Here is a 15,038-nt window from a genome sequence, read left to right on the forward strand (position 1 = left end):
ATTGTAAAATACGATCGGCAGGGGTGTGCGGTGCTGGGGTGGGCCCAACTTGTATCTGCGCTTCCGCACAAGCGCGGTTGTATGTTGCATTCAGCAGGGTTGCCTGCTGGTCGTACCAGGTATGAAGGTCCATGCCTGGTGGGATCACAGATGCGTACTGTGATAAGTCATGTCCAAACGTAAGGGATGGGCCCCTTTGCGTCGACGTGCCGATGTGTCCGGGTTGCGAGGTTGAGGGATTGACCCCTATCGGACCTAGGTTTGTGGGATTTTGGTTATCCCCAGTGTTGTTTTGGTGATCAGTCATGATCTTGTGAGAGGGGTAAGGATGGTTTAAAAAGTGCTAAGAGTAGCGGTGGGCGCCAATGATGAAACAATGGTTAACCGGGCAGGGTTAACTCACTGATCTCGTCAAGAAGGGTTAATCCCTTCCTCCCGAGGATCGTTGACTGGATCACCGGTGGGTTGATCTCCTACACAAGGAAACAAATCGTGACTCGTAACAAGGAGGATGGGGTGGGGGTGCTCCTTGTTACCACTCTCTGGCGTAAGAATCAGTAATCTGCTTGGGAAGCAAAGTATGATAGTAGTAGTAGTGAGAGAGTTGTGAAGAGATACCTCAAACCTGGTTTGGGGTTGGTATTTATAGCCGAGGAGTGAAGGAGGAGGATGATGGACAGACTGACGACATGCTGCACCTTTGCAGGTGTGTCAGGCTTGTCGGGAGTGGAGGTTACGCCACGTCAGTCTGTTTGCTTACGTAGCCCTGACAGATGACTGTCATTGGTGCTACTTGCACTGTGTTGTCAGTCCCACTTGTTGGGCGTATAGGATGCGGTGCGAGCCGCATCGCTGCCTGCGGTAACATCTGATGTTATCGCGTCTCTTGCTTGTGATCAAGAAATACGCGAGATGCGGTGCTAGCTGCATCGTCGCCTGTGGTGACTGTTGCTGTTATCCAGCTTCCTTGTATTGATAGAAGTGTTCACTGGACGCGGTGCGAGGCCGCATCGCTGTGAATACTTCCGTTTTCATACACCAGATGTGATGCTGTGCCGCATCACTCTACCGTTCTAATATTCCAGGTAAGTCCTCCATCACTTGACAGATTGGATTCACCCACTGTGTCGATGCGTTCCCGCATGGACATAAGTAGGTTGTTTAGCTAATAGGGGTTTTGATAAGGGTAATGGTCACTCGCGGTCGATGCTGACGCGAGATCTGGGACCATACCCCTTCACCCTTGTCCATTGCTCATGCCTTCTCCCTAGCTTGTTTTGACCATTTTGTCTTATTTCCTTTTCTTATGTATGCCTATATATAGATAGGTGGTATGTAGCTTTCTAATCATCATTTGTCAACAGTTCTTTTACCGTAATAAAATTGTTATGTTATGTATGTAGCTTTCGTATAGAAATTTTTTGGTATATACGTTTTCGACCCCCCCCCCCCCCCCGGTTCTATAGAAATTTTTGAGTATATACGTTTTCGATTCCTCGTCGGAAATCTCAAGTTTCGCCACTGGTGTGCGGGTTAGATACAATAGATGTCACCTGTAACCCATGTACTTGTGGATATATGGATTGATCCGTGACTCCGTGTTATGTTTTATCTCGGTTTAATGAGTCAAGTCAAAGAAAATGGCTAATAGGGGAATGTTCCAAAATTAAATAACCACCCACAATATTTGCTTTAAAGTTTCTTGTATATATACAATCTCCGAATAAGTTTTATTCAAAAACTAGATCATTGTTGTTGTAGTAATATACTTTTGCAGCCATATTTAGCACATTAATATTTCATAACAAAAATATTGATCACTTAGTATCTCGACCGACCAGTTTTGACATGTAACAAAAATTTACTCATTTTGACCTGTATCTGACCGGACAATTTTGTCTTCTATAGAATCTAGCTTTCACAGGCAGCACTCCAGTTGCAAATAGCACAATTGAATTATGCACCCCGTGTTGCGACGGGGCATAAAACCATGTCAAATAGCACCAATGCCACATCATCGTCAGCAACCACTAACACTGAAGTTGCGACGTGAAGATATTAGATCGAAGCGTAAAACATAGAAAATAATAATTAAGTCGATCTAGGACCCGCACGTTACGACGAACCTGTCAAACGGGAAAAATAAATGACATAAAAACGTTGAACCACACACGCACGTTGCGTCGTGTTAACTCGCAAAATTTAGAACGAAGCGTAAAACGAAATGTAAAAACGTTGAACCACACACGCACGTTGCGCTGTATTAACTTGGAAAATTTAGAGAAAAGCGTAAAACGAAAAATTTGCGAAAGATAAAAAGTATAGGTGACCAAAGTTGAAGTTAAAAAAATTGTGAGTTTAAATTACAAAAGATTAAAAGTTTTGGGTTAAAAGTAAACAAAATCAAATAGTTTTGAGTTAAAAGTAATTTATCAAATACTTTTGGATTAAAAGTAAAAAATCATTTTTTTTTGTTTTTTTTAAACCCTCTAAGCATTAAGTACATATGTATAAAAGTGTTGTTAATTTATAGTTTTCTAAATTTAGAGTAAACTGCTATTTTGGTCCCTGTGGTTTGGACACTTTTGCCATTTTAGTCTAAATCTACAACTTTTTAAATCTGGGTCCTTGTTGTTTCACTTTTGTTGCCATTTTAGTCCAAAATTCAAAAACCCCATTTTTGACTTTTGAAAGCTGCCTATTTTGTTTTTTTTTTTGTTCAGGGGTATTTTGGTCCTTTTAATTTACTCAAGAAAAACCCTTTAACCCTTCATTCTTGAACCAGCGCACACAACCAAGTGCCATCTCTTTCTCTGCTTATCTTCACCTCCTCAAACCCTAAACACCCACAGACCCCCTTGATCTCTCACTTTCGATATCAGCTCCGGCAGCCGGAGCCGGAGGTCCGACGGGCTCTGGCACTCCTGTTCTCACCAGTAAATAATCACACACTCACCCACATAACTCTATCTCTCATTCAGTTCCGGCAAAGACAAAGGCAGCGGCGCCTCAGGCGGCGACGATTGTTTCCCGTTCTCATTCCGGCAACCACACCCTCACCTAATCCCCCTCTTCCTCCCTTCTCTCCAAGCAGAACTCCGGCATGGAGGATCACCTGTGCGTTCTACGTACCCACCACCACCGTCTCCCTTCCACCACCGTACACCCACACCATCTCTTTTCCACCTCTACCTATCTCCGTCACCGTCAAACCACCTGCAACAACCACAGCAACATCCACCGTGTTTAAACCATCGGCAACCACCACCTGTCACCTTCCGTCATTCTCCCACAACCACAAAAATCTAGAGAGAAACACCTCAAAACCCCCAATCTAGAGAGAGAAACCTCTCAAAAATGTCGAAACCTAGAGATAGAGACACCGCGTTCTTCGTCGATGTTTTGTTGTTGTTGTTGTTCATCGAATGAATAAAGATCTAAATCAAAAATAAAAGTTGTGGTGGTGAAGTTCCTGGATCGGGTGGTGTTATTGAGAGAGAGTCAGATGTTTGTTTAGAGAGAGAGAATGTGCAGAGACTTTATAGAGAGAGAGAGATGTGTTTTGAGGTTTTTTTTATTTGTTATAATAACTTATAAAATGACCAATTTGCCCTTGAACAAGAAGACAATTTAGGCAGCTTTCAACAGTAAAAAAAGGGGTTTTTGAATTTTGGACTAAAATGGCAACAAAAGTGAAATCACAGGGACCCAGATTTAAAAAGTTTGAGATTTGGACTAAAATGGAAAAAGTACCCAAACCACAGTTTACTCCTAAATTTAAATTAAATTAAATACTCGTTTCATATAATCATATTGATGGGATATTCAATACCAACTGTTAGATAAAGTAGATAGCTAGCTCAACTCTATGACAAGTGATACAAATATACAAAAGTCATGTGCAGAACTAGTAACAAAATCCATATCAGTTTTGATTTTAAATGCTACTGGTTTTGACCAAAAAGACCAAAGTGTACCCAAACTTCTTTCATTGACACCATGAATAATCTTCCTATATAATAAAGCAAAACTTTGCAATCCTAGGTGGCACAATTCTAAGCCCTCCCCCTTATTTGTATCCTATGTGTCAACACATGAAGCCCCTCCCTTTAATTGAATTCCAGGTGTCATTTTCTAAGATTTTTTTTTTATTTAGAAAACCTAAAATCGAATCTGGGTGATGAATACTTTTTTCTCTTTCTCTCATCCTGCAGGTTTACACCAGAAAGAAGCCTATGCGTTTGCAGGTTTCCTCAAATAACTTATCTCATTCAAAATTCAAATTCATTATCACCAAACCAAATCTGCAAAACAAATTCCAAAACCCAGAGAAAAAGAGAGAGAAGAGAAGAGACGACCCATGTTTCATCTTTTCAAAAACCCTTTTACCAACGCGTTTTCTTCGGATCTTCGTTTTTCTTCGTTGTTTTTGACGATTTCGTTTACATATTCGTGTAGATCGTTCTTTGATCTACGTTTTGTGTATGGATTTGATGTGTTTTGATGAAACTTCCGTCAACGATCGTTGCGGTTATCAGAGGTTAAGATCTAGATTTGTTGTTTCAGAAGGATGAGGTTCGTTATAGATCTTATTCAACGTATTTTGATGATTATTTGTTAGATGATTTCATCGATTTGTTACAGTTAGACGCCTTATTGTTTGATTTGCTTTCATCAATTTGTTTCGGTTACTATAATCGAAAATTAGTTGTGCGTTCGTCAGCTGATGATGGTGGTGTTTAGGGTTGGAGAAACGACGATGGTGGTGAGCAGTGGTAAGCTTTGGCGATTAATCTCTCAAACTCGATTTTGAATCTTTGAATCAACAAGGTTTGTTTTCTCGATTTGTACTCTTCTATACTTTGTTTGATTATTCGTGTTTAATATGTGTTTCATCTTCATTTATCTTCTTCTAAAACAGTTTTATCTTCTCAATTTCAACAAACCGTAGATATCTTCAATTGCGACTGAAGCAAACAGGCAAGTTTGTTATAGACCTATGAAATCAAGTAAATGATCAAGTTGTAGTATAGTAGATATGCAGATGAAGCGAATTAGGCTTCCGGAACCTCCTGGTAGTCCACCGAGAGGTGTACCGGACATCTTCATAAGTGGTGTTTACGGTGTCGTCAAGCGCGCTATTATCATCAGTAACGGTTGTCCGGCGTTGGATAATCAGAGCGTCAGTTCAGTTTGAGTGCTTGGGTTGTCAGAAAAGCAAACTTCATATGTAAGTTCTGATGTTCTGTATTGCAATTTGTTCTGGTTTGAATTGTTTGTGAGTTTTTGGATGTATGTGATGGTATAAGTGTAATTTTATGTGTATATGTTAAATTGAATGTTAATGGACTTTGAAAGTCAGTTTTATTAGACTTAGGATTGGTTTAGTAGAGGAATCCTGATGGAATTTTAATCATCATTTGCTTGTCTCAAACAAAAAACACAATAATTATTACCATTTGAGGATAATTAATTTGGAAAGGCTCAGAGTTGAAACGAAGTTGGAGAAAATTTTGATTTCAATATAAAAACAATTGTGGTTTTACTTCTACATACATTTCATTTCACAATAAATGTATTTGATGTGTAAAAGGTTTGAATCAGAAAATATGATATATGATGTTTTTAATATCATGGTGTTATTTAAATTGGAATACATTAAAAAATTCTACACGGACTACTTCAAAGAATGAATCTTCAAAACATTGTTATGAGTTGGTGAACATATTGTAAGAGAACCATCCAATGCATAGCTAATTTTTAGTAAAGAATTGCGGAAACCTCAAAAGCAGTTGTACTGTTGTACATAGTGCTTTAACTGTCATACATAAGGCGGCTATGTAACTGCATAACCGCCTTTATGCCCAATACCATGTACAAGTTACAGTGTAAACGCCCATTCTTCATGATAAATATCATTTTATACGAATTGAGCTTGTTAACAGGAAAACGGGAAGCTTGAGAAATACAAGTTAGCATCGGAAGGTATTAATCAAGCACAACTGGCTGGTGAATTATTCTTAAAGGTGAGCGATTATGCTTATTTTCACTCTCATTTAGCACATAAAATCTATACGCCTATCATTTACAAACCGGGTAAAATGTGTGCAGGAACTCAAGGAAAACGACATTCCACTTGAAAATGTAAGAATATGTTATTCTCCGTTTTCAAGAACCACCCATACAGCCGAAGTGGTTGCTTCAGTTCTGAATCTTTCATTCTTTTATAGAAGGACCCCAATGCAAGGTAATGCAAGTATGCAACACAATAAATAGAAAATAAAAACCTTCAAGGGGCTCAAACTGCATTTTACGTGGTCCCAGGTTAGGGTATTGGTGGGGCCCGATGAGTTTCTTCGGGAGCGGTATTTTGTTGCATCTTTTTCCTTTGTCAAAAGACACGAGTTTATACATGTAGTCAATATGCAGGTTTATGAAGATCTTCGAGAGCGTTATTTTGGTCCTACATTTGAACTTCAATCTCATGATAAAGTAAGATAAAGAGTGATAACTATAAACATGTTGCTATCTTGGTATATTTATCTAATTAAAATTAGCCTTTTTCAAGAAAAGTATTGAGAAACTGTACTAGCAAGCAATTATATGTTCTTTTTGGTTGGTAAGAAGATAGAAATTTTATTTAATATATAAAATGGGAATTTAACTATTCTTTGATATCTGTTTTGATTGCACAATGATCATCATGTACTAGCAAGCAATTATGTGTTCTTTTTGGTGCTTTTAAGTTGTGATATATCTCTAAATGGGTCGTATTGCTTTTGTTGCTTTTTGTAACAGGAAAAGCACAATGAGCTGGAGAAAATTAAGACGAAGCACACTTCAACGCTATTAATTATATTGCAGTGATGTTACAGTATCAGCAACCATAATTAAATTGCAGCGCTATGGTGTCTTTGGATAATGAGAAACAGTCGGGCTTTTAATGAAAAGGGGGAACCCTGTGCCAAGGTGGCTGAGAATGTGAAGGAGCAATCCTAAGGTTGTATATTGCTTTCATCCTATACTAATATTTAAATTGTAATTCTTGTGTATGTTCCGACGTTTAAATTGTGAGCTACATCTATAAATACGCTTTTTCAGCCTTAACTTTTGTAATGTCATGACATTGACATAAGCTGTCGTTTGGACACCTCTCCATCTTTAAAACTTTTTTAACATAAATTTTGTGATGTCATGATATAGGAAGGCGCACCCACCTAGGCTCATCTCGCTTCATCATCAATCGGGACACAAGAAAACCCGCCAACGACAACGACATTTCTCCTCCTAACATACAAACGCATAGCAACAAGAAAAGGAGCAAAAGGACAGTATTTGTGTTTGTTTTTGTTTTTGTTTTTGGTACTTAGAAAAGGGGAAACTTAAATATTTGTTAGTAAATTCATAGAGGTGCTGGTCAGTGAGGAAAAAACTTTAAGGTAGATTGACAATTTGAAATCTGTTAGCTAGATAAGTTCTAGATAAGTTAGTTTTTAGTTGGTCTATCAGCAGAAAGAAAGGAGATAAAAAGTATGTTTTTGTGTTGCACATTTTAAGACATCGGCTTGGCAAATGTATGCATTAGATAAATGCAGAAATCAAACAGTGATAAAAAGTAGTTCCCAAAAGAATTATACTATTTCTTTTTACCAAAAGGTAACCAACAATCACACCAAAGCAGGATTTCATTTGTTTATAGAGGGAAGCCCAAATTCTACTCGCATGATACAAGTGATAAAAAGGACATAACATGTTATACTGTTGTTGTAACTCTGCTCTTATATATAATATATTTCCCTTAATATTAATTTCATTAAATTTTTATTAGCTAATAACACTGAAGACAAGGAGTGTGCCTTAAAGGAAGAATGGAGAGACAACCGTGCATTGATTTATAATAATATAGCTGAAACACTCACCAGTAAATATATGGGATTGCGAAGATTAGAAATGGGAATACAACTGTGTTGTGACAAAGAATTGATGTAGGGATAGCCACTTAAATAACCATTTTTGCCATTTTATGGGAATGTACATCGGCCGGGAAGTAAAATCGATTAAGTAGATGGATATGTATAGATAATCTATTTGGTCTCTTTTAATAGTACTTTATAAATGTAATATTAGTACTTTATAAATGTAATATTAGAAGTTGATGTAATGTTGATACTTTTATATATTTTACTACAAAGTTATAATAATAAAGCATAAACATTGGTTGTTCTATGTATGTAATATGTGAAATCCAACACGCAAGACAACATTAATTCATTTTAGTATTAGTTTTTTAAGTTAGTTGTAATTTAATTACATAAGTAATGGAACGTTTCTTTCATTTTAAATTTTATGTCAACATTGCTAAACGTTAAATAATTATTGTGTTTTTTGTTTGAGACAAGCAAATGATGATTAGAATTCCATCAAAATATCAAATGTTTGTGTTTTTGTGAAGGATGAGCTCGACACTATACCGGTATTGAACCGTACTGACCCCAAAAATCGTAAAAAATGGGTACTGGTACCCAAAAGTGTTCGGTACGATACAGTACGGTACGGGATTTGAAGGTAAAGGTGGGAAAAATACTGGACCGGTACCGAAAATACGATCCCGAAAATTGCAAACAAATGGGTGCCGGTACCCGTACCCGTACCAAAAGTGCTCCGTATGGTACAACGTTGGAAAATGGAACAAACTGAAGCATGGGAGCAAAACTATCAATCAAGTTTTTATAATGTGATGGGACAACCAAGAGAGTTACATGCAACCCTATTTCACTCGGTCAACAACATGGTTCGGGCTACCAGTCGAGGGTGACTACTTCACATTTGTGTTGTTAGAATTAGAAGTAATCTGTTTTTTTTATTACATTTGTTAATGTTCGGTCAACTTGTAACTTTATTTTAGGGCAACATCTTTGTTTGACTGACGGGTCAAAACGGGTTGGGTCACATTAGGGTGACATGTCAAACCCTTTTGTCCATTCTTTTAAAAAAATATTTTGTACATGATTTACTATTACTGAAAATATATTATCAAAGAAATGATATAGGATTTTTTAATACGATTAAGGACATTGTAAGCATTTGAATACTATTGACCCATTTGTTCATTTCACCTTCTTTCTCCTGAAAAGACATATTACCGTAAGAGCATCCCCAATAACCCTTATTGTGGATGCTCTAAGTAATTCAATTTCTGTTTTTGTTTGCCAAACATGGGTCTTAGCATGAAGAGATATCAAGTTATAAATCATACAAAAAAAATACTTTTATATATATAGATTTTTTTAATACAACCTATAACCCGTGAAGCTCACGGGTATATAACCTAGTTGAATATAAAAGAAAACATAAGTAGCGATTATGACCCGTTCGTGAATGGGTCGTTCTGGTTGTATTTCTTCCTCAAACGGATGAAAAAGAAAATATTGTTTTTTAAGCGTATGATAAATGTGAAAAACACAAATTTGGCAATCCGCAATCAAAGTCGGAGTATGACAACTAATAAAGACTGGGGGGACACACCAATCTTTTGGGCATTAAGTAAACAAGACCCACAATTACATGTGTATTAGATAATATATTTCCTTCCGGTAGCCTTTCATTATGTAGTTGATTATATAAGCTTCTTAGAATGCCTAACATAATGCAACTTAAATTGTGTATGAGATGGTAACTGACACCAACCACAAAATTGGGACTAGAACATAAACATGTGCGCGCACATGCGATTAACTTATCGTGTAAGATAAGCATAATGAAACAAACGGATCATAAATTCGTAACTACTTGTATTTGTGTGCTACAAGCATCCCTATAGGAGATTTTGTGAGAATTAGCATCTCCCATCAGTTTTCTAATTCAACACGCCCTTTAAACACTATGCCGCATAAGTATACATATACGAATACATATATTATCTTAGAATATATAGAAACCTTTTCGTTTGTCTTATGTACCAGAAAAATCAATACAAATATTCAAAGACAAGTAAAGTAACTTCCAAGAACAATCCATCATCACAATGTAGTAAATTCTTTAATCGTTTGTATGTGAATATGGATACCTACATCTATGACAAGAGGGGGTGTTTGGATGTGTATAACAAATGGTGATAGGAACCAAGAGAATTTGGTCTTACAAGTATGGACGTGTGGGACATGGGTCACAATTTTATAATAAAAATTATATTAATAAATATAAAATTTGTAAAGATACTCTCTTTACATAATTTTGGGAAATTGTAGTACATGAACCATGTACAAATTCAAATGAAAATAAATATGAACTACAACATATTTAATAAAACAATCGACTCAAACCAATATCTTCAAAAGATAAAATCTTCAACTTGATCTTTAACCGTGTCTACTTGTATGGTTCGTTGTCTTTTCAGTCCGTTGTGTAGGCTTCAACGAGATTTTAAACCATGTCTTCTTGTACAATAATTTCCTACAAAAAGAACAAACAAATGTTGACGGTTGTGGCTGAGGCACGTGTTCAACACGCTTCCCTTAAAACATATTTCGCGCCTCTACTAAAGACGACGCGTCTGTCTCCCAGGGTACGACAGCCAAAGCAGTTTGTACTGCCGGAGAAGGCCACGCGCCCGAGATTACACCGGATAAAAACATAGTATTAGACCTTTTGGAAATCAAAAATAGAAAAGCAGTTGAATCATGTATAGAAACTTATCTCTATATGTTCTCAACAAAAGGATTATCAAGTACTACTTCTCCAAAGACTCTTCATGCATATCTTTATGTCTCCTACTTGTATCCTTACTCTTGTAGTTTTATATATAAAAAAACTCATCAAGTTAGGCACATAGCCTACTATTAATACAAAGGAAATGGGTAGAGACAAGTCTCACTTAATTAGTGATTTATTAGAGACATAAACTCTAATAAAAACTAATAAGTTGACATAAAAACTCTACTTAAGAGTTTATGTTACATATGAAGAGTCTAGTACTTAATTAGAGATTTATTAGAGACATAAACACTAATAAATTGACATAAAAACTCTACTTAAGAGTTTATGTTCCATATGAATAGTCTAGTAAATAATTATAATTTCATTGAGTTATAATCTCACTAAAATAATATCCATTCATAATATCTAAATTTCCAACAATCCCCCACATGAATGGAGATTGATCAAAACACACAAAGTTTCTAATGGAACCTCGACAGTTGAGCATTGCCGGATAAGTAGGTGTCCCTTTGAACTTTCCGTTGTGAAGCATACTTAGCCTCCTAGCGGTTTGTAGACACGATGTCCTTGAACAAACCCCCATTTGTGTAGACGACAATACACTTCACACAATACTCTCCTTAGCCGGGCCATCCCCTCATAGTCGTGTCCAATAATGGTCGTGAAACACTTTCCTGGTTCTGCGAGAGCTCTAGGAATTGTGCCCCCAATTCCATTCGAAGCGACCCCACTTCTCTCTAACATAGGTGATTCTCCTTAAATCATTAAAAGCATCGTGGTTACCATGATTACGCAAAGTCATTTACCACATAATATGCTTAGCCTCACAATTTGTCACTGAATTTCATAGGAATGAACTAGGACGTATTTAAACACCCTTTTATCGTTTGGGGGGTATATATGACCATATATACTAGCTTATGCATATCATCTATGCCCCCACAGTGACCACCCTTAGGCATATGAATTCGTTGTCCTATTGAACTTAGATCTTGGGATCTCCAGTCAACTAAGGTAGGTTTCCTTCACAAATCCTTTTTCCATAGGCTTTAGTCTCATTCCACAACTTGATCTCTAATAAACCCTTAGGTTGTTGGATCCATAACATTATCTTTGTCTTTGACAAGTCACTAAAGATAACTTTGCAGTTGAGATCAATTGTCATGACGTGTTCGTAACTCGAAAGTTAACATTGCCAATTGTCAACTTCTAAGACTATAACCTCAGTGGCCACTTGAATCTGGTTATAATATTTGTCTTAGAATGATACATTTATCATTTAAGGCAAACACATCTCCATTATGCACTACGACATTTGTGTCCTCCACTTAGTCGTCTATTTGCAATGTTAGATTGGATTACAAAATCCTTATTGCCAAAAACAAATGCAAGACACCCCCACATTTAAGTGTTATTGGATAACATCTAGATGGGTTAATGAGAACCATTTCTACATACCCTTATAGGGTTGTTTCTTAAATGGATCCTCCCCACATTGAAGTGTTATTGGATAACATCTAGATGGGTTAATGAGAACCATTTCTACATACCCTTATAGGGTTGTTTCTTAAATGGTTCCTCCCCCACATTTCTTGCCATTTGATCAACATTTCCGTAACACCACTTATGGCGACATTTATACACATATGATTGAACAAGATCAACCTCATTGTATCAATGAATTCAACTCATATTGCATTAGGTTACATAAGCTTCCGAGTTGACCAAAGCAACACATGCCATTGTCATAAGTTTGTCACCAACTTAGAATAATTCTAATTTAACATCTAGAATAAGCTTAGACAATGAGTTCTCCTCATTAGCTTTCCGAACAAACTCTTAAAAAGTTACATGTCTTTTCCTTATAATGAATGAAAATTATCCCTCAACTTTGTCTATACACAAATTCTTTTTGTGTTCATACACATTTGAATGTTTAGAGTTAATTAGTCTTCGTCAAGACCCATAATTAACCAAGTACTAGTCTAGCATGCTTTATACTACAATACTTTAGCATGTGAACAGAAGATGCATCATTCTGATTCTTCAAAGCCCTAAGGATATCATAATATCACTTTGCAACATTCATCCCTTGTTAAGACAAAATAATGAGACTTATTCACAATCCTAAAACATCAATATTTAGGAAGGTCTCACAAATTATTGTATATAGCACATAGCTAAATTTTATCATTCATTTAAGGAACATAACTTGTTTACCTTTGATCTCCAACACTTTACCATTGACTCATAAGGACTTAAACATAAGTCTTAATCCAAGTCACTTGGTAAACACATTCATCACCAACAAGATGAATGTTCCTCGTCTACAATCACTATTATGTGTGACACAGAGTCAACTAGATTGACACTCAACAACATGGCATTCATAATTTTGCCATATATGATTTGCACACAATTATTGTTATTCATTAGGAGATATGTATATTTAGGATGCTCTCCCAAACGAAGGTAAAATCTCCATATAGTTCTAACAATAATCAAGTGGTAGACTCATCTACGTGTAGATCACTTGGAACAAATCTCGCAAGATTTATTATTCACACTTGTGAATTTTTCAATGACTTCTAACGAAGTATGTCGACATGAATCTCGTTTGTGTATTTCATCTCAATACACTTTGTACGTTCTTTCATTATTCTCTCATGATTTGGTTACACATTTGATGTCTCATCTTTGACATTTAGTCAATGCAACAACTCTTAAGTTGTTTATGTCCAAAAATTTTCATGTACTATCCGTTTGAAACCATATTCTGTTAAACAATGTATAGTTAACGTTATAATTATTTTCCACAAAAATAATTTATACGTCACAAACATTAGTGATTTATTTCTTTGTAAAAAATTGCACGTGTTATCCGAAGATATTGAACACAAAACAATAAAATACATTGGAAACTAAATCAGTGCCAAACAATTTTGAAATTTAAACGGAAGCATAGACTATATGTAGACATCAAATACCAAAGTGCTTTTATCTTCAACACTATATAATCTGACTGAAATATTCTCAACAATGTCGTCCCATGGCATGTCTTGAGGTACTCCCTTAATAAGACTCCATGCACTTATAAGTATAAGTTCCCCATTTCATCTTGAAACATTAAACATAAACAATTATGCTCAAAACAACACCAAGTTGTTACAAATACTACATTTAAGTAGTAAACTTGAACAATTAAATTTGTTCACAACAACACCAAGTTGTTTTTCACCAAATAATATTTTCTAACACGCATGTTAGGAAAAATTGTTATAACAACCATATTATAGAATCGAACGTTTACATAAAACGTTTTCCAAATATATAGTTTATAAAATAAACCATTTCTCATCATTTTTAATGCACACATAGGCAATTAAATGTTTACATAAAACATTTCTGTTCATTATGAACAATCTCTAACCTCGTATTCGTGATACACATTTTCTAACACATGTGTTAGAAAATTTAAGTCATTTTATGTATACAAAACATGACCAAATTAAGGCATTACATGTCATCATTAAAACTCATCAAATGTCATCAATAAAACTCTACTCAAGAGTTTCACCATATGAAGAGTTAAGAGTCTCAATAATTATGGACTTAAACTCTAATAAAACTCATCAAATGTCATCATTAAAACTCTACTCAAGAGTTTCACCATATGAAGAGTTTAATTAGTAATTAAAATTTCACTCAAATGGATTTAGAAATCACAAATTAAAGTTGGTGATAAATCTCACACAACTACACCATCACTTTATGGTGATTTGAATCTTGAAGCTAATCAAACATCAACTTCAATGTATGAACTTTTATTTCTAAATCATACAAAGCATTAAAATCAATGCTACAACAAATTACTTATATAAAATGTTTACATAAAACATTTCAAAGCATTTGTATTTTAACCATTTTTAACAATCATGTTAAAATGAAAGAAATTCTGACGCGCACGTTAGAAATATTAACATTTCCACAAAATGTTAATTCGACTTGCTAAAACACGTATATGGTTCAAATAAATAAGTTATTTCTAATACGCACGATAGAAACTAAACAATTAAAAAATTGCTTCCAAACTAACGCTTTTCATGAACGTTTCTAACAGACATGTTAGAAGACAAATGATTACAAAAATCATTATCAGGCTTATTTGTTCATATCAATCCATGGGTGAATGAAGAGTCTACTTTAAATAGAGGCTTAATTAGAGACATAAAACTCTAATCAAGTAACATAAAACTCTTATTTAAAAACATAAAAAACTCTACTTAAGAGAATTTAACGTTTACAAAAAAGTATGGTTTACA

The 15,038-nt window shown here is 35.6% G+C and overlaps 1 long non-coding RNA gene across 5 annotated transcripts; it reads left to right on the forward strand.

Annotated features, from left to right (window-relative positions):
- The first annotated feature begins 3,967 nt into the window (after positions 1-3,967).
- LOC110886712 lies at positions 3,968-7,558 on the forward strand. 5 transcript variants are annotated; one of them, XR_004869992.1, is made up of 10 exons: positions 3,968-4,124; positions 4,215-4,575; positions 4,709-4,830; positions 4,922-5,230; positions 5,946-6,026; positions 6,112-6,247; positions 6,325-6,365; positions 6,430-6,492; positions 6,799-7,000; positions 7,204-7,558. It is a non-coding gene; the product is annotated as an uncharacterized LOC110886712 (long non-coding RNA). The 5 variants fall into 5 exon arrangements; XR_004869994.1 differs by lacking the exon at positions 6,325-6,365 and having other exon boundaries at positions 3,969-4,124; positions 4,952-5,230; XR_002562937.2 differs by having other exon boundaries at positions 3,969-4,124; positions 4,744-4,830; positions 6,325-6,492.
- Positions 7,559-15,038: the final 7,480 nt, after the last annotated feature.

Source organism: Helianthus annuus, chromosome 10 (assembly GCF_002127325.2).
Source record: "Helianthus annuus cultivar XRQ/B chromosome 10, HanXRQr2.0-SUNRISE, whole genome shotgun sequence".
NCBI lineage: Eukaryota > Viridiplantae > Streptophyta > Magnoliopsida > Asterales > Asteraceae > Helianthus > Helianthus annuus.